This window comes from Mastomys coucha, unplaced genomic scaffold, assembly GCF_008632895.1.
Source record: "Mastomys coucha isolate ucsf_1 unplaced genomic scaffold, UCSF_Mcou_1 pScaffold15, whole genome shotgun sequence".
NCBI classification, from domain to species: domain Eukaryota; kingdom Metazoa; phylum Chordata; class Mammalia; order Rodentia; family Muridae; genus Mastomys; species Mastomys coucha.
The window spans coordinates 66,517,260-66,537,650 of NW_022196897.1; the positions used below are offsets into that span (position 1 = coordinate 66,517,260).

At 37.6% G+C, this 20,391-nt stretch overlaps 1 protein-coding gene across 1 annotated transcript in view; it reads left to right on the plus strand.

Annotated features, from left to right (window-relative positions):
• Positions 1–16,950: 16,950 nt before the first annotated feature.
• Positions 16,951–20,391, plus strand: part of Itprid2 (ITPR interacting domain containing 2) — an 83,521-nt gene continuing 80,080 nt past the window's right edge. Inside the window, exon 1 of the mRNA XM_031370778.1 lies at positions 16,951–16,970. The gene's annotated coding sequence lies outside the window, so the exon portion shown is untranslated. The remainder of the gene's footprint in view (positions 16,971–20,391) is intronic.

A 20,391-nucleotide genomic window follows, 5' to 3' on the forward strand; every position in this document is an offset into this window, starting at 1 on the left:
AAGTCACAGGTTTTCCTACAGAAATACTGTAGTCAATGAACAAATTTAGGAAGAAGTACCAGGAACTGCTGATTCCTAAGTATATAGGTAATAGGATTTCTGAATGACATATAGAATATCCATGAGAGATGTACATAAAATAATGGTAAGCTCGTACTGTAAGCTCACACACACTTTAGGGACAAGATGTTATGAACCTTGAGTAACTAAAGTCAATTTCTAAGTCACATAATCTCTGAGTTCGAAGAATCGTTAGTGCTAATTGGTGGATTTCTAAGTATTTCCCTGACATTTTTGATGAGTCATACTTCTGATTTAGTGTTTTGTATCATGACAATGGGAACAACAGTGACTACTAATCAAATACTTGTTTTGTAGCTGATTCACAGGCAGCATCTTATATGCCTTCTTTTCATCCATTACCTCTGGCTCTTACAACATTTTTGACTCTCATTTCAAATGATCTATGAGCCTTGGGAGGAGGGTATGTGATATAAATGCCCTGTTTAAGGCTAATTATTCTTATTCTCTGCATACTGACCATTTGCAAGTCTGTGTGTTAATTGCTATCTACTGCAAAAAAAGAAGCTTCTCTGATGAGGGTTGGCAGCTGCACTAATCTGTGGGTGTAGCAAGTCATTAGGAGTCAGCTTAAGAGTATATTTTGCAGAGTAATAGTTTTCCATCCTCCTCTAGAACCTACAACCTCACACACTTAGGGTTCTTTCTTGCCCGCATCTGGCTGTATTGTTCTCAATTTGTGGAGCAGACCTTAAAACCCATTAGAAAGTGGGTGGTTACTCCTATGATATCTATACCATTATTGTAGCAATGGGCATATCTTGCTTGACTGGTCATTGTATTGAGCAGGGTTCAAAACTGGATAAGATTGATGTTTATTTTTTTTCCATTAACATGCAAATCAAATTTAAGAGCTGTGAAAGATGGTGATTTGCTATGATCAGTTTGGATAAACAGATACATTGTCATGTGTTAAGGATATTAAGACATGAGTAGTTGCTACTTACCAATTTTAACTCTGAAGACAAAGAAGGAATCAGGAGTGACACAGAAAATGTCAGAGGCGAGAATTCTACACCAAAGCCCAAGAAGACAGAGAGGTCAAGAATTTGGAAATGCATGGATATTTTCAAGGCCTTGTTTGTCTCCCTCTACTGCAGTGGTTCTCAACCTACCTAATGCTGTGACCTTTCAATACAGTTCTTCATGTTGTCATAACTTCCAGCCATAAAATTATTTTTTGTTGCTACTTCATAACTGTAATTTTGCTACCTATAAGAATCATAATGTAATATCTGTGCTCTCTGATGGTCTTAGGCGACCCTGGAGAAACTGTCATTTGACCTCCCAAAGGGGTTGCAAAGGGCAAGTTGATAGCTGCTGATCCGTAGGACAAGCACTTAGATGACCGTAACGGTAAGACATACACTTTGCCTTTAAGGGACTTTCAGTATAGCTAGAAAAACTAAGCTCACAAAGCCTATGTAGAAATTGGATTACTTTGTTATGTGGTGTAGACAAGACTGTTAATTACTCAATAAAAAAAAAAAGGAGGAAAAATGTTCCCAGTAGAGTTCTCTGGGAACTGCATGGAAAATGAAAGACAAAAGAGCAGAGGGGTCAAAGATAGAAACTTGAATATCTAAACAGCTTTTTCTACTAAAGAGGGTTGTAAGGAAATGGTTACTATAAAATTAGCTAAAAATGTTTTTTAATTTAATGTGGCTTTAAGACACAGATGCCTAAAAAGAATATTTGAACTCCATGTGTAGCCATGATTCATATGAAACATGGTTATTTTGTTTCTGTATTTGTAGAAACAAATTATTGGAAATTGGTTGCTACCCACCCCAACTCATGATGTACTTGGCTCCATTGTATGATGGCTGGCATTACCTACAAGCAGGTCATGTGCCAAGTTTTGTATAATAACTGAAGTAATAGAACACCATAAACTCTTGACTTGCTCTGTAGATGACTAATATTATCACTTGAGGAAACACCAATGACAGAGGAGTACCATTAATGTGTTGTACAAGAAATGAACTGGAGGGCAGTGTGTGCATTGAAATAGTGTGACTCACTCTCATTCTCCTCAGAATGCATACTTCTTTGCAAAGTGTCTGAATGAATATTGGGGAGCGGTTAGAAAGCTTTCTCTAAGAGGTGACATTTTTGAATCCTGACAAGATACTGCTTTGGGGGCTTGCTCTATTCTTGGAAACATTTCCCAGGTAATTGCTACTGGCATAGATTTTATAAGACAAGAGTGTTCAAACTGAAGTAAACCAATTGACAAGAATGGATATATCAAAAGAATTAGAACAGAAGATTTTAGGAATCTTAAACCTAATACTTCAAACAGCATTATTTTTCTTGAAGACAAAGTGTTTGCAATACTGAACGCTATCATAAGGAAGAAGCTGTTAGCAATCATTTCTCTCTCTCTCTCTCTCTCTCTCTCTCTCTCTCTCTCTCGTGTGTGTGTGTGTGTGTGTGTGTGTGTGTGTGTGTGTGTGTGTATCTGTGTTTGATGCCATATAGTGAAAGAAACTAGAAAGAACTAGAACCACATACTCAAGTCTGACATTGTTTTTGCAGTCTAATGGAGAATTCTGGGTAACCTTTGTATTCAGAGCAATAAGAAGTCACTGATTTAGCAAAGTCTATAACCAATGCAGGCTTGACATGGAGATGCCTTTGTAGTTAGTGAAATGATATACGATGCTATTGCTTGTATTTGTATCTAGGAAAAGTAGATGCTAAATAAGATTCTTTCTATTGTGAGATTTTTGAAGTTACTAATATGAGTGAGATTTTTGGAGGATAAATAGCCTTTTATCACTCCTGAAGTGAACATGTATGTTCATTTTATGTTTCTTCAGAATTCAGCACCTAACCCACCATTATCTATTAGAATAACTTTGAAGAAAATACTGTACAAAGACACAGACGTCATTAACCTAGCTAATTCCTTGTTGGTTTTATGAATATTTTTATGATTGTTTACAGTTTCTTTATGCACAATCCTGCTTCAGTTGTATTTCCCACTTTTATTTACTTAAAAGAATTTTATATGTTGTAAAGTTAATTGTAAAGAATAAAGTAACAAATGAGAATAGAAGAATATCTGAATCATCAGTGGGAAGAGGTTCAGTTTGTGTTTTCTGCAGGCATTAGGAGATGCTGTGCTAGACAGTTCCTGGAACATAGCAAGAGCTTTGATATATTGCTTCTTGTTGATTGATATGCCCAGGAAATGGTTGCCCTTCCCCAGAGCGAACATAGGATGTGAAAAGTCAACAGAGTCTGAAAGGGCAGCTTGTGTTATAACACTGAAAATTCCCTCTGCACCCTTCCTCCTCCCAGCTTACTCAATAAACCCTACAACACAATGAGGCATCTAGGGGTAAGAATAAAGGAGCAACTGAGAAGGAGGAAACAGAAAAGAAAGACAGGATCTTAATGAGGAATGATAGCAGAGCTTAGAGTAGAAGGAAAATAGTGCTTTTGGTAAAGGTGATATAATCTGAAATTTAAGACATGCATGGGATATATATATATATATATATATATATATATATATATATGTATATATATATAATATAGTATATTTAACATAATTATATATAAATAGATATAATTATATAATATATAATATATCACATATACTATCAAAATATACTATATAAAATATATAACATATTTATAATTATGTAACAATAGTATCTATTAATATATATTTTTCTTTAGGCTATATGTATATGTATATATACACACATATGTATATATACATTAGATATACATATATATGTATATATGTATATACATATGTGTATATATGTATGTGCATATATATACATATATATGTATGTGTGTATATATATATATATATATATATATATATATATATATATATGAATGAGTAAAAGTGGAATCTGGGGCTTGAGACTCAAAACTATACAGGGCTCCCTAGCACATGTTCTGTGTTCCCTGTTCTGACCATTTTGTTTCTTAAAATTACAAACTATCAGTAAAGCCCAATTCTTTGGGTTAGTGAAAATTTTCTCTGCAACAACTCGGATGCCAGTCTCAGAATTTAGAGACAATCTGGAATGTTTGATAACAGCTACTGTGTGTCTGATTCCTATAAAAATATTCTCCACTCATGCCCTATGGTTAAGGTTAAATGAGACCAGAGCATGAGATTTGTTTCTAAGTTTATAGATTTATTATATGCTTAGCATGGAAAGAGTCTCAGAAAAGACACTTGTGTATAAATTCAAAGGTATGTGCGACCACCAGGAATACAGTTCCCCAGGCTTTGTGTATTTGTAAGGGGCCTGTGAGAAGCACAGGACGTGAGAAAAGAACAAAGTCGAATGCACTGACAGTAGGAAGGCTATGGGTTTCCTTGAATATTGTGAGAACACTACAACTATCTTTCTGTTCTCTGCTCTGAAATAAAATGGCTAAAGCCGCATTTCTTCTTTGTAACGTAATAACTTGTGCTTCCTATGTACTTAAGAATGACTTGAAGATAAAAGCCATGTCTTGTATCTTCTAGTCTTAGATAACCCGTGACACAGTCAATAAATATCTGGTGAGTGAATCATGTCTGTTGATTTTGTCAGTTTCCTGCACAGATAAATCTTTGGTCATATGTTGTTAATGTTCTAAATGGTAGCAGATAGTAAAAGGGAGCAGAGGAAGCATGGTTTCCATTGCCTCAGAAATGCTTTCAAGCAAAGTTTGAACAACTGCTAAAAAAAAATCAACCTTTGTATCTGGCTTTCACCCTAGTGTCTGTAGATCTTTTCTTAATTAGAACCTACTATCAGTTACAAAATCCGTGTTCCTCAACAACTGAGCTCCAGTTACATCCTCTTTAGGACAAAGAACGCCTGGTCTGCTTCTCTGCTTTAAAATGCAGCCTGTCAGATAACACTGGATATGGCAAAGTGCTTTATCTAGGACGGCAGTGCCACTTTGTTATGCTCCAGTTTTGACAAACACTAATTTGTAAAAGAAAAGCACCCCAAAAGACAAATTTGGTTATTTTAATTTTCATGACCAAAATGTAACAAGGATCATAAGAAAATGAAATTTAATGGAGTCAGTAAATGATTACGGATTGCAGGTTTCAAACTCCGAGGGCAGAAGTGCTTTAGACAAGAAAAAATCAAACAAAACAAACACACAAACAAACAAATCACCATCACCACCACCCCCACCACCACCACCACCACCCCGCCCAGGAGGGTACACGCTGTTGGTGAGCATCACAAAAGCTTTCTAGAAAATTTCAACACACTCTAGACCATCCACATAAGCAAGATCCCTTCCCACACTGATAAAAACACTTGCAGATGACATTCCATTTGGTAAGGCAGACTTAAATAGTGTGCCAGCTTATTATTGTCTGGAAAACGAAGCCAGTGAAAAACTTGCCAGTTTGGCCCTTTTAAAGAAATTCAAACCTAAATTTATCTCCAGGTCAATCATTTTTAGTAGTAGTCATTAAATAATAACTGAACTATGTTGTAGGACAAACCTTAAAACGTAGAAACTGTCGTTCATCTATACTGCAGAGACATCGCAAGAAAAACAAAATATAGTTGTGGTCAAATTAAGAAAAGATTTCAGGACACAGATTCCCTTGTGCCACGCAGAGTAGTCACATCTGTGGGTTTTCTCGGGGCTGTGCGTGTTTGAAACTTTCTCTTGCTTGCTGTTATCTCTGCTCTTGCTTTTGCTCCATAGCCACACATAGGAAGAATATGATCTCACGATGGCTCAGTTATTAGTTTCCTTTGACTCAATGAAGGGAATGTTTGGTTTTGCTGACAATTCAAGGTCTATAGTCCACTATCCTTGGGAAGAGGTGAGGGCAAGAGCTTATGGTGGTTGATGATGTAACATCCACAGTCAGGAAGTAGAGAGAGATCTACACTGCTGGCTGTCCAGCAGTTAGGGTGGCTTACCCCACTTAAGGTGCCCAGAAACACCTTTCCTAATGATTTTGACACTTGATGTGAACTGCACAGCATGCTGTTGATAATGAAGGCCTGGTTCTTCCAGTAAAGACTCTGATACTAGAGAAGTTAAATCCTATGTGAATCAAGGAGTTAGGGGAAGATATTAGCAGGGGGAAACCTTGTTGATAGGAAACAAGAGCAGCAGATTGGTTTGGATCAGAGGAATACCCTTTGGTATGGGTATTTCAAAGCCACAGGATCATACCCAACGGCAAGAGCACTGTTATGGACACTTAGGTGGTAGCTTGTCTTGGTCTCAGAATTAGTGCTTCTGTGTGACAAAATTTTATAATTCTGAACATAGTTCCTTAAAAGAGGTAATTACTGGACTCCCCCTCTCTCCTCCCCTCCCCTGTATGTGTGTGTGTGTCTCTGTGTGTGTGTGTGCATATTATTTGAGAAAGTGAGAGAATTTATCTCCATGAACAAATGAGTAAACAGAGATGGATTTTCCATGGGAGTTAAGTTCTCTTACATTAGAACAACTTCATATGGCCGATCTAAGTTTACCCTACTATGTCGGGTAGTCCGTGATTTTAGTACAGATAATTGTAAAGGAAACTGAGCTTTTAATAATGTATTTCAAAACAGGATTTTACAAACATATATGATAGCAATATTTATCACTTGAATCCTTGCTAAGTCATATAATCTGATAGGTTCTGACCAGGCATTATCCTGTTGTCCTCACAAAGAGAAGAAAATGAAGTCAGTATGGAGACTCCGATGGTTAACTCATGCTGAAAACCATACAACTAATAAGAGGGCAGAGGAAGGGGCTGCATCCAGCCATCAAAAACCATTCTTAAACCCGAACTGTCTATGGATTCCATCAATGGGTGTTTTAATAATTTTAAGCTATTTAGTCATTTTAGAATATATAGTGACAAGCCCCTTCCACAGACTAAACAAAGCCAAACTTTGACATACCATTTCCAGGGATGTATGTGGACAAAAATACTACCAAACTCAGGCCCTGATGTGAGCCCTATATGTACCCATATAAACACAGAAAGGCAGGAAATTCTATAATGTCATGTAGAAAAACTACTATGAAAATTACAGTAAAAGCATTTCCAAAGGGCTCACCGCAGAAGTAAACACATGAGGGAAAAATGCTGAGACACTGAATTTTTGGGAGTAGTTACATGTTCTGAGACAAAAGCACCACGGGAAGTTCACTGCAGCAGGATTTAAATGTGGCACCTAACTTTAAACACTAGCAAAGCTAAATCACATGTTTCTCTCCTCACCCATCCTTTACCACATCCCTTCATCCTACACGTTACACATTTGCCTTCTTATTTGTTTCAAAGCTCATAAGTATTGATTTTGTATCTATTATGGACCAGGAACCATGTTGGATATATGTGACATGTTGCTGTGGGAGGAAGAGCAGGAAGAGAAGGAAGACATAAGAGAAGGAAGACATAGAAGAAAAAGGGCACTTAAGTCACTGTCAGCAGTTCACACTCTAACAATAGGTGGCAAATGAAAACATACCTAAAAGGTAAAATATATAATGTATTATAAGTTAAAATAAATGATTTGAAATAAAACAGAACAGAGCTGGGCTATAGGTTGTATTTAAAAATAGGTTGGAGTCACTTTTTTTTTCTCTACATTAAAAACCTGGAGGATTAGGTCACATCTAGCAGTGTCTTAATGTCAAGTCAGCACTAAAATCTTCAAGCTAATTTGTTAAGGGTATTATTGCTAATCCTCTGAGAAGGGAAGCTGACCTATCACGTTAAGAACACCAAGGGGCTCTGGAGTCAGTATGGAACACACCCAAATACCAAGTTTTCAGCAAAAAGATTTTATTACCCAAGAGGGGACAAGAGAGGGTGTGGTGTGGTGTGGTGTGTGTGTGTGTGTGTGTGTGTGTGTGTGTGTGTGTGTAGCAGTGCTGCCTTTGGATGAGGCAAAGAGCAGCAATGAGAGATTCCAAGCTTCCAGTACATGGGCTTGTAGAGGGTCAGCCATCTATCTTTAAACCATCACATTCTCCCTACATCATTAGACTTTTCTTCTGACATTTGCACATCTGGGATCTGTATCATTCCAGCTTAATGGTTCCAGCACTAGAGAATAGGCTCTGAAAAGTAAAATTCTTGCTGGCCAAACCCACCAGCTTCTGGCTGGTTTGTCTGTTCCCAGGCCTTCCCTGTATAATTCCAGCCGTCAGTGGGAAGAACCATCCAGCTTTTTATCCATGAAGCAAATTTAACTGTCAGGATTACTTGTCTCCTTCACTCTTCCTTATTTTGTGACTTTGGTTGTGGATGGCTAAGAAAAGAATCCCAAAGCCAGTTTAATTTGCTAGAGAGTATGATTTTATTACAACCAAATTTGAAAAGTGGAGAGGAAATGTTTTCATTTATTCAGTAGCTCTGGATGCCTCCAAATTAAGGGTAGTTTTTACTTAGATCATCACAGATGATTGCTTTGTGATTATATTTCATATACTAAGAGTAAATTACTAGACATAGCTGGACCCTGGGGCTCTATTTGTTATGGGCTTTGGGTCAGAGCTAAAGACTAGAAATCACCCTATTACCCTACTGGCCAATAAATTTACTAACTTGGAAAATGATTAACTATCATCATTAATGTCCCAGTTCCTGCTATGCCTCCAATTCAATTCACTGTTTGGTTTGGTGCTATATAAATATCTGCCATCCTTTTTTCTCTGCTTTCTGAATCTGTTCTTCATAACAAGGAGAATTCGGATTTCCCATGAACTATAAAGCCTCCCCCATGATACTTCATGTACATTGCTCTTGGAATAACACACTTTGACTAAACCTGATTTTCCAATTTGCTCAATAGCACCTAGTCATGTGGATCATTGCAAAGATTCGAATATCAGCACATTTCCCACGAGCTTTTATCCTTCCTTTTAGTACATAGTGGGCAAGTGGATATATGAGCCTTAGCACTCCACGATATTAATGCAGTCAGAGTTTCATAATCATGTGAAGTCATCAGGCCTGAAGTCATGAGGATCTCCCTGTATATTTCTGTTGATTTTCTTATATCCCTACTAAACCTACTACTGTATCTAAAACTGTGTCCTGCAAACTGACAACCATTATTCTTCAAACTGGGCTTCCTAGGACTCTGTGGAATTTATGGTGTAGCAACTTCTGGGTTCCATTACATACGTGACTCAACATATGTCCAGGATCAAGTGGACTCTGATTCAGGATGAAAAGCATGGTTCTTCTTCCTCTTCTTCTTCTTCTTCTTCTTCTTCTTCTTCTTCTTCTTCTTCTTCTTCTTCTTCTTCTTCTTCTTCTTCTTCAACAACAACAACAAAAACAACAAAATATTTCAGTGTCCATAGTGGTAAGCAACTAAAAAGCAACCCTCGTATGAAATAGTGTGATATCCTGCTTTTAGTTTAAAATGTTTAAGATACCTTTTGCTGGGTGGGGTGGCAGGCATGGGGAAGTGGGAGGCAACAGGGGTTTGTTTTTGTTTGTTTCTTTGTTTTTTGGAGGGGAAACTGGGAATGGAGAAATTTACATGTAAATAAAGAAAATATCTAAAAAAAAAAAAAAGATACCTTTTGCTTGAACAGTGTGTTCCTGTGTAAAAACAATAAAGCTGATATCAATAATTTCTACCACAGGCATCCTTATGAGTATGATATGGAAAATATTTCTTTAAAGTTCTTTAAATGCTATTATTTTAAATAGACACTCCTTGGGTAACATCCTGAAAACCAGTTGAAAGGTTTTCAAGTCTATGAAGAAATCACTTTAAATCACACTGGTATCTTAATAAAGGTTTACGATCACACTCTTACCTTGTTGTTTACTGTGATCTCATGCTTTGAACTGCATTATAGTCTTGATTTTTTACTCCAGTACTCTTCTTTACTTTTGAGAGTTTTCTTCTAAAGGGATCTAGAGGTTAGAAGCAATCTTACTCTGAAACCCAGCAAACCCTCACCCAATTTTGGTTTGTTATCTCTGATGAAATTCAGCAATTTTGTCTTTAGCTTCTATTTGTCTCCACTCTATGATGATATACAGTTAAAAACAAATGTTGCTTCCAACACTCATACCAGAAGACTCAGTAGTCAGATCAACTGTTTGTTAGGTAATTTCTATTTTTTATGGATGAAAAATTCCTCAACCTTTCAGACATTATATATCCAACATCTCATATTTTTCAGACATTAATAGTATTTTAAGCTGCTTACAGCTTTGAATGGTAACCTCTGTGAAGTTTTCTGGTCCTGAGAAGACCTTAATTCCAGGCACCAAATTTCTGTTAGTATATAACAAACCCATCTAAAATCTACTAACATAAAACAATATTTACTTTTCTTTGCTCATAATCTTGTTTGATTGTAATTGTGGGGATGACTCTAATGAGTAGAACTTATAGGAACCCTCAGTTGTAATCACTGTTAGCCAGTGCTCCAGCCACAGCAGAGTCTACTAGACTCTGTGTCCACAACTCACTCATAGCTAACACTCTAACAATTTGTCTCATCGTCAGCCATAGTTGTCTATTAGTGGTCTCTATGCATAGATCAGTTCCTCACATCACCACAGCTTCTGGTAATTGTACTTCTACATGAAAACACAGACCCTTGTCTTGGAGGGTCCTCTTAAACAAGATAGGAGTTGTTATCACCTTTTCTGACATAGATTAGAAGTAGTATAACATTTTTCTTCTTACATTGTCAATGTAGTTATAAACCCACCCTTATGACAGTGGCAGATCTGTAGAAGATTGCAGTAGATACTTGCTGAAGTAGTGAATTTGCATGGAAAATAAGGGAATCACATGTACCATGCTAAGACTATGAAGCACTGAATGGGATTTCTACCTCTGAGATCCACTAGAACACCAAGCACTGTGCTTGTCTAAAGGCAACAGGCCAATCTGGGGTTCTCTTGATACTTTTATAATGCTATGCTGTGGGTGGGGTGGGGGAGATAGTCTTCTATTATTAAATACTTTGTTTATACTAAAGGAACAGTTTCCTAAACTATAAAATATATGGAGTCATGGTAACCTGGAAGAAGCCTTATAATAAGCAAGTCATCTTAAATTATCAGAGATGAGACTGTAGGGACCAGCATCAGCCACAAATATTCAGTGGGTTGGATCTTTGCTCTGTGTTGAGTACAGAAATTTGCTTTCATTTTCTGATGTGAAGAAGAACTATAGGAGTATTTTATTCTGGGACCGACTTCCTAGATTTCAAGCTAGGACACATTTCAATAAGTGTACTTTAAAATCATGATTCAGAGTCATAAGCTGGGCAAATGCTTGTCAAAGGAGACTTTATTAATGTTTCTTAATGCTCCTACCCAACAGCATACCATATTTCTAAGTGGAAATATCCACTGAGAAATGTCTGGCTTCATAGTTTGAACTTCTGAAAAAAAAAAATCTCTGTGTGCATGCAGAGTGAAGCCAAGAAGTCCATCTGCCAGCAAGAATTTCATCCCTTAAATACCTTGTTATGGCAGCAAACACAACACAATGAGATTTGTTTAGAATGTCACTCTTCCATCTCGGGGCTAAAAGGATTAGGTCTAAATTGAACATCATTACAAAAGCCATGCATGAAAATGTTTGCTTTTTGTTCTTAAGCACTTTGTGCTGTTTAAATACCCCTCCATTACTTGGACTAATGAAATTCCTTCAAAGAGTCATAAGCAGTGGCTTTATCATGGGTTTAATTATGTGACTGGCTATTTCACACAGCAAAGAGTTCACAAAGAACTGTTGGACAAGTCAGGGACTGAAGAAAGGTGTTTGAAAACATGGATTTCATAGTTAGTTAAAATCTGGTTTAAATCTCTCTGGTGAAGCTCTGACCTTTGTGAATTTACTACTTATCACTCTCTATGGCACATTTTCCACCCATGTAACAAGGCATAAAAATATTGACCACCTACAGTTGTTTCAAGGGTTAAATAACTCTTGGAGTTCACCTATCAGTTCTCAATATAGAGTAGAGTCACAGTTTAAGCTAGGTGAGAGTGAACATATATTTTCAATAGACTGTGTGTCATGTGAGAGAGAGAAAGGGAAGGAGGAAAAGAGGAGGGTTGTTTAGGAGCAAATACTATAGGGAATATTACTGGAACTGAAGTATGGATGTGATGGTGAACACTGAGTTATTGACCTTGACTTTAAAAATTCAAAGCAGGATGAAACAGGAGTGCAATGATCGGAGGTGCATGAAGACATTTGTCATTTTGAGAGTCACATCTCTGGCAGACAGACTACAGATTTACAGGAGCACTTTCCCAGAGCTGTGTTTCCAGGCACACTCTCATGTCTGGCTTTGTTACATGGCTTCTGTGCATCAAAGCCAGCTCCTCAGATCACATAGCAAGTACTTTGGTGTCTGAGTTACCCTGGGCAGTAATTCTAACACTTTACTGCATCTGTCATTTGAACAAAGCTTAGTGTCTACTAGATACAGAAGTTGGGGAGATATCAGGCCACTGTCATTGCAACCAATTTACCCAGGCATTTTCATCTAGTGGCAGGGGTGTGGGGGGGTTGGAGTTCAAAATGATACACAAACATAGGGAACTGTACAATGAATCAAAAGTTGAAGAAACGATAATGAGACAAGCTAGACTTTTCTTCTTTTGCAAATGAAATGGTGAGTACCCCCTTTGTTTTTAAGTTTTATGTTAGGCACTTGTACAAAAGATATCTGATTGCCAAACCTGCTTCAAAGCAATACTCTCACCATTATTAAGTAGAACGATTATTTCTATTCCTAAAGGCTATGTTCTATGATAGTTTTGTTCAAGGAACAATAGCAGTGTAGCCCAGTCATGTCTGGAAAGAAACGGGACACAAATGACAAATTTCTGTGTTCTTCTCAAGGCTCTCACATTGATTTTTTTTTTATTTCATCTCTTTAGGACTTAAAAACAATTCTTTTAACACCATGCACGTTACCATTTAAAATATTACTTATGAAATCTGTGTACCTTGCTAAAATGTTTCCTGTCTTTCATTCCCCAAGGCTAATGTGGCACAATTATTAGCTTGCAATGAGGTTAACCAATAACTCCTCATGCTTACCTCTGTGAAGACTAGAAACCAATACACCTGCCGGCATCATAGCAGCAGCTCTGCCCCCTTTGCTTTGACTTTTCCCTAGGACAAGCAGTAATTTTTTAAAAACTCCAGTAGCGCTGTACTTTTATTGCTAGTGCTGAGTAGTTCCTTTTTATGGATACATTTTAACCATATGATACTCTGTTACCATTGTGTTTTATTGGGTCTGGGATTTCCCAAGGCCTCACAGTCCCTAGGCAAGTACTCTCCCACTGAGCTGTGTCCTTCATGCCATGCTCTGTGTTTCTAATTCTGTGCAGCACCAGAATGCCAAGCACCATTCTGGAAAGGAGGTATATACCATGACATAAGAAAGGACAATATCTTTCTGTCTGTTGTCTCACAGTATAGAGGGGAAGGCAGAAGAACGAGCAGCTTCAATATAGAGGGGGTTAGTAAATGACAAAGAATCAGGAGGTGGGAGTGGCCAGGAGGTGACTTTGGGAGGTCATTTCCCACAGGTTTTGAGAAGGTAGTTGTTAAAGTTATGGAGAGTGTGGGAAAGAGAAGCCATGTGCTCAAGGAGCCATCACCAGGCCAAATGAGGTCAGCAAGTAGAGCCCAGGGAGGAATGACAAAGTGTAAGAGCAGAGCGACCTGGTTGTCAACTGAAAGGACTCCAGCTTTAATGCCAAACTTTAAATGGTATTTCAGGTACAGAATCAGAGTCTCCACATTTATGTATATCTCTGCTTATCTCTCAAGAAGCTGTTCTCTATTCTTCCCCATTCTGGTCTCAGGATCAAGAAGGCAGAGGTGCACTTTCCCGTTATTATCCTGATGGACACCTTCCCCTGCTTACAGTCCTACAAACATTCCCTCTTAGACAAACCAAGGCTCTTAGATACCTATATTCTCCTGAATTTCTAGTTCTCAAGTTTGGCTGTACCCCAGGACATCAGTTCCAGAGAGGTCCTGAAATGTATATTCATTGGTTTTGCCGAGGATCACTAGAGTTTTTAGAATTGGACTTCAAGAGTCTAAATCTTTCAAAAGTTTTTCCTGGACCTTGAAAATTAGAATCTTGGATTGTAGAAATAGCATACTTCTAATGGAAAAACTAAGCTGTTTCTTAACTTCAGATTTTTTTCTCCCCAAAAAAACTTGAAAATATTTGGTTTTGACACTCTATAATCTCTGATTGAAGACAAATATACTCAGTGCTTATAATATATTTTATTGTGCGAAGTATTTGATCATTAAACTGTCCAGAGGAGTCAAATTAAAGCCTCCATCAGTTTATGTGACATCCATTTGAATTTCTCACTTATGAATTATGGAAAGTTTATCTGTGGCAAATCGATATTTTTATATAATATCATTGATTTTAATTGCCTGAACACTAATGTCTTCATGCACACTTATTCTGCAACATCGCCATTGAATTACAGGTAAAGGAGCCCAGAAGTTGCAATAGATCCTATTTATCAGGTTATTTTGTTTCTGTTGTTCAGTTAGGCTTTATGGAGTACTCACTTTCCCAAGAGGTCAAGCAGCCCAACATCCACATCCCACTGCCCTTTGGGAGACACCAGGCTACCAGGTGGACTGGCTGCAGGGCATTTGTTACAACTTATATACGGTCTTCAGCATCTTTATATAAATCTTGTCCTTTTGGCTTATTTTTCTTTTTCAGATTTTATTGGTTAATTTCCCCTGTCATAGTGTTCTACTTTAAGATGCTGGGGCAAATCAATGCTATCAAGAATAACGAGTGAGAAACACAGAACTGAATATCTCCTTGACAGATTGGCTTAGTTAACCTGCTTCTAGAGATGCTAAATTATTTTCTAGCAGGGTCTGGGTGTGAGATTTTTACTGCAATGACTATTTCATGTATTGGACTAGAATCTCTGAATTAAGATTAAACCCACCTTCTTGAATGGAGAGGGTTAGAGCATAATGATCATAAATTTGTAAAACCAAAAATGGGATTACAGTAAAAACACAATTCCTCTCAAATACTAGGTTTTGCAGCAGCTGTTTAAATAAATGCATTCAAAGCAGAAATAAGTGGCCACAGGCTTTAACAATATAAGACATAAAACGGTGACCCTTATGATAAATCATTGTGATGATGAGAGACAGAGGCAGGTGGATTTCTGAGTTCAAGGCCAGCCTGGTCTACAGAGTGAGTTCCAGGACAGCCAAGGCTACACAGAGAAACCCTGTCTCAAAAAAAAAATCGTGATTATTCACCAAGTTCAGGAATACTAATAACGACACTATATTACTTATATACTCTGACTTTGAACACTTACAACCTGCTGGACATTATTTTAAGAAGCTTTACGCATGCGGCCTTAGTCAACCCTGACAACGCTCCTATGATGTAAATATTATTACCTTCACTTGGCAGATAAGAGACTTGGACACAAAATGTTTAACAAATCAGCCTGAGGTCATAGAGCCAGTGACGAGTCAGTATGAAGACTGAAGAAACACTTGTAAAATTATCCCGGCGGGTGAGATCTACCCATGGAAAGTGTACACAGCTGTCGAGAGTCTGAGTGGAAGGTGCCAGCAGGTCTCCTCAAGTACATCACCTTGCGCAGCTTACAACACTGCCTTACGTTCCCACCAACAAAGAGAGCGCTTTGTGCTGAGATGCTGCCCAAGTCTACACTTTAAACGGTGGACCTGAGAAGAGCTGCCTGTCAAGAACAAGAAGACAAGATTGACAACTCTGAGAGAAATTTACATTAAAGCTGAGAATACTGAAGAGAAATAATGAAGGTAAAAGCATACTTTTACTGAATCCTGGCAAAAGGGTAATGAAGAAAAAAAAATCATCCAACTTGATGTTGCCTGGATATAGAAATTATCCATATTGTCTGCTCATTTTAAAACATAATTTAACTAGGTAATTAAATCATTATCATGGCAACTAGGATAGATTTAGTGATTAAAAAATCCCCAACTATGACTAGTTTATATCTTTCACATATTTTTTTTTTAAAGTTGAAGTCCTCCATATGGACCCCTATTAATACGTGAAATTTCGGATACATGTGTGAGACTCAAGGCATCTTAAGAAGAACACTCACACTTTCAGGATTCTCACGGGTGCTTGTGAATTCTCCAGATTTGTCAGATTAGAGTAAGATTGATCTCACTCTGCCTCACTACCTATCAGCTGAATTGGCATCCTTTGGAGCCAAGCCATCTTCGACAGCTATGAGAATATGACACATGATAGTTTGGCCAGTGAATCCTAATGAACATCAGGATGACCTTCCTGCTGGTGTTTTAGAAAGCAAAATGAAAATAATCAAGACCAAGATAACACCACAAACCTCTTGTTCGCAAGACCTGCTTATTGCCTTTTCATTGTTCGGATAGCACACAACACTCAGGATTAGGGCTTCAACTAAAGAGTATGTATCAACAAAGTTAGACGGGTTAGCCCATAGATGATCTTCTGAAAGCGGTGGCTGCAATGGGGAGTCTTCTAATTAAAAAAAAAAAAAAAAAAAAAAAAACACTTCCCAAGTAAACAGTCTGCTTGGACTTGAGCTATTACCAGGCTCTTTTCAGTTCTTCAAACATTGTCCTCACTCTGTGTGTAACAACAAATGTGGGCCAATTGCTGTGAGTTCATGAAAAGGATTGTTTTCTAGTTGCCAAGAAACGGTGCTTTCTTACATTATGCAGACCATTATGTGTACAGATCAAGCTTCCTGATTTTTCTCTTAGAGTTGGAGAATATGGGCTGCTCTGGTTCAGTTGTCCCTTGAGGAGAGTAGCCCAGATCAGGGAGGCTTATGAAGGTGTTGCTCCGTTTCAATTCTCCAGGTAAGATCTGGGTTTACAGAGCTACCTTCTTTCTCTGCCTAATTTTTCTTAAGCTACTTAAATGTTTTTATATTCAACAAATGAGCAGTTCTAAAATTATTAGCTTACTTAAGGGAAATATTTGTAAAATAGTGCTAAATTGACCTTTTCTCATATATGCGAAGGCTCTGATTTTTTTTTAAGTCTTTCTAAAGCTTTATTCGTCTTGGTTTCAGAGTAGGAAATGCATGAGGAGCAAGAGGTTGTGAGTATGGATGGTACTGAAATGTTAATATTATTGCTATGGAAGAAAGTATCATCATCTCTCTCCATAGTAAAGATTTTAAATCTTGTTTGGCTGGTTCTAACTATAAAATGAGCTTTATGATTTATGAACTTCAGAAAGACATGTTGATCTTATACAAAAATGTAACTGGTTACATAATGTCTCTCTCTCTCTCTCATACATGCAAAACAATTTTTCACTTTTGGTGAGCTAGTTTTTTCTTTACTCTGGTATGGGTTCTCTAGGCAAGTAGGCAAGCATACTGTAGTGAATAATACTCACTAGCCCTCTGCGTGTTTCTGTTTGCTGGTGGAGTGCTTGATTGTTATCGTTTCGAGAGAATACTATAAGCCACACTGGCTTCACACTGTATCACTGTCTCGGCAGCCTTAATGCCAACATGACAAGCAATTTTGCATTTTCATATTTTCTTAATGGTTTTGTTTCACAATTAAGGTAAAATCAGACTCCATATGCTTAGTAGGTGATTACTAATTACAGACAACCTCAAAGTCCCACTGTTACCCTTAGGAAGCAAGATAACATTCCTAGTTAGTACCCCACAGGCCCCAAGAGCTCATCATGGTGATGGAATGGCTTAGGTAAAATCACTCCTACTGTTGAGGAGTTCACGCTGGACCCTGTTCTCTCACACACTTGCAGTTAAAAGTCACAGTATGCATAGCCTGCGCTTTGAGATTCTGTAAACTCAAAAGAAGAGCCTAGTTAAATGCTGCTACTGATCTTCTCAGTATTATTTTTTTCTTCTCCCTTGCAAATGGCTAGACTTCCTTCGGAGTGTATTTCTTTTAAAAGGAAGATCACCAAAAGGGATAAAGGATTGGATAAGCATCCATTTGTCCAGGGTTTGAAGCCACCTGAGTATAACCATGACATGTGAAATGTGAGCACATCTTTGTTAATGTTGGAAAGAAATTATTTTAGCATGCCTTTACCTGACAAGATTATACGAATGTTGCACAAGTGAACCAAACCTTTCAGAAGAAAATTATGGCATGAAATAATGTCGATGAAATGACTACCTATTAATTTAGTTTTAACTCATGAAACTAGTCTCCTTTCTTAAACAGCTAAATGTTCTTTGATTAACCAGTGCTGTCACAGTCTCATCAGCTATAGTGAAATTGTCATGCTGCATTTTTGACTTATGCAGTAGTAAAGTTGAAGCAGGCCACAGAAACTGACGCATGGCTCACAGCTGTCTAGACTCAGTGTAGGCTTAGTGTGACTGACTCTGCTTTAGTATTGGTGGGGCTGCACTTTATCTTTGGGGAAGTGATGAAGAATTTCCATTTTGGTATATAAGCACTCTCTTCATCTTTTTTTAAGAACTGCTCTTTTCCCTGAAGCCACACTTTGACTTTACTCTTGTGGTGGTTAAAATAGCTTTGCTGGTAAACTTTTGCTTAGTCATAATTTTTGTAATTATTAGAGATAGGTGATAAATGATTGTATGGGGTGGGTGAAGCACAGCAACCACCAAGTGGAACTTGAATCAAGCCAACTTCCACACTATCGTAGTGGAGGATTGTCAGCCCTTAGCACATGACTGCTTCTTTAGAAGGCAGAATAATTGTAGCATTCAAAATATAGCTATACAGGGACTAGATGATGCTTCCATAAAAGACATATTGTTTCTGTGTGGGATTCTGGTTTGTTGTTGTTAAATACCAGTGAGTCATTCATACTGATTGAACTCAAGATAGGTTTTGGTGGATTCTACTACAGGTATTCCCCATTTTTCAAATTTCCTCACGCAGCAGCTCATCAATTTTATGACACCATTTCTTTATTAAAATATTCTTTGAAAATTAGATTATCTGCTCTATGAGACATCTCCAAAGCAGCACTTCAAAGACTCACGAAGACATTCCTAGACCTTTAATTCATTTCCCCACATTTTTCAATAAAAAAGCTACCTAGCTTTAGAAATTCAGAGTAATAGAATGCCTCCTTACTCTCTGCCTCCCTAAAAATGTTCTCTTTATAGCAGAAGGCCGTTTGTCTAGATGGAAAATATGTATTCAACTTATAATATATCAGAATGCCCTGTTGTTTATATATGATCTGTCTCTTTCTCCTGTTCTCACAAGACAGGGTGAACATTGCTTTCTTTCCCCTCCATTTCCTTCTTAAACTGAGATTTCAACCCTTGTCTAAGGTGCAATGATATGCTTGTGAGCTGCTCTTATATCCTTCTCCTTCAAAAGCCTCAGACTCTCCTCACTCTCTTCTTTTCTGTTGGGTGGTTCTTAGTCTGGCAAGACCTGAGTTGTTTTTCAGTTGTCATAACACAAAGCAGGGAAATCCTGGCTAGCATGTGGAGGACAGGAAAGCTGCTGAACACCTACAGCACAAGCATGGCCATGCCCAACCCCTATCCCTGCACACACACAAGAAGTGTCTAATTCCTAAAGTCCATAATAAGAAATCCTGTAGCTCAATGAATGGTAAAAAGTCAGAATTTTGTTTGAAAACAACTTAAAATTTCTCATGACTTCATTTCTTTTTTTTCCTTCTTTCTTTCTTTCTTTCTTTCTTTCTTTCTTTCTTTCTTTCTTTTTCTTTCTCTCTTTCTCCTTCTTTTTTTTAACATTGGCCTTTAAAATCACCTGTCTTTTCAAATTGAACTTTCTGGATCCTGTCTATTTAACAATAATGATCTGACTGGATTGTCCAGTTTTCTCTTCCTTGCTCATTATTGACACCAAAATGACAATGGTCACATTATCTTCAAACTCCTGTCATGTCCATATTACTAAGGCCTGCTTTGTATGATTGACTGCTGGATTATTTCCCTCACTGCTTTTACTTGTGGATAAAGAAAGATTCATTGGGCCAGAACAATAATCATCTGTTTAATCACTGTGCTCCTGGATGCCAGTGTGTGCAGTCTTTCTTTAATAATCATGCATTCATTGGACAGACACTTAGTGAGCAGCTCTCATTTTTCAGAAAACACTTGTGTTGGAAATTCTGCAGTGAATTAGATAAAATCCTATTTTAATGGTGATTACATTTCAATAGAAATCAGAGCAAAAAAATAAACAAAACAAAACCATAACCTAAGAAACAAAACCTACCATCAGCAATAACAACAAAAACCTGCCCAGTCTCCTCCAAACATTTTCACTG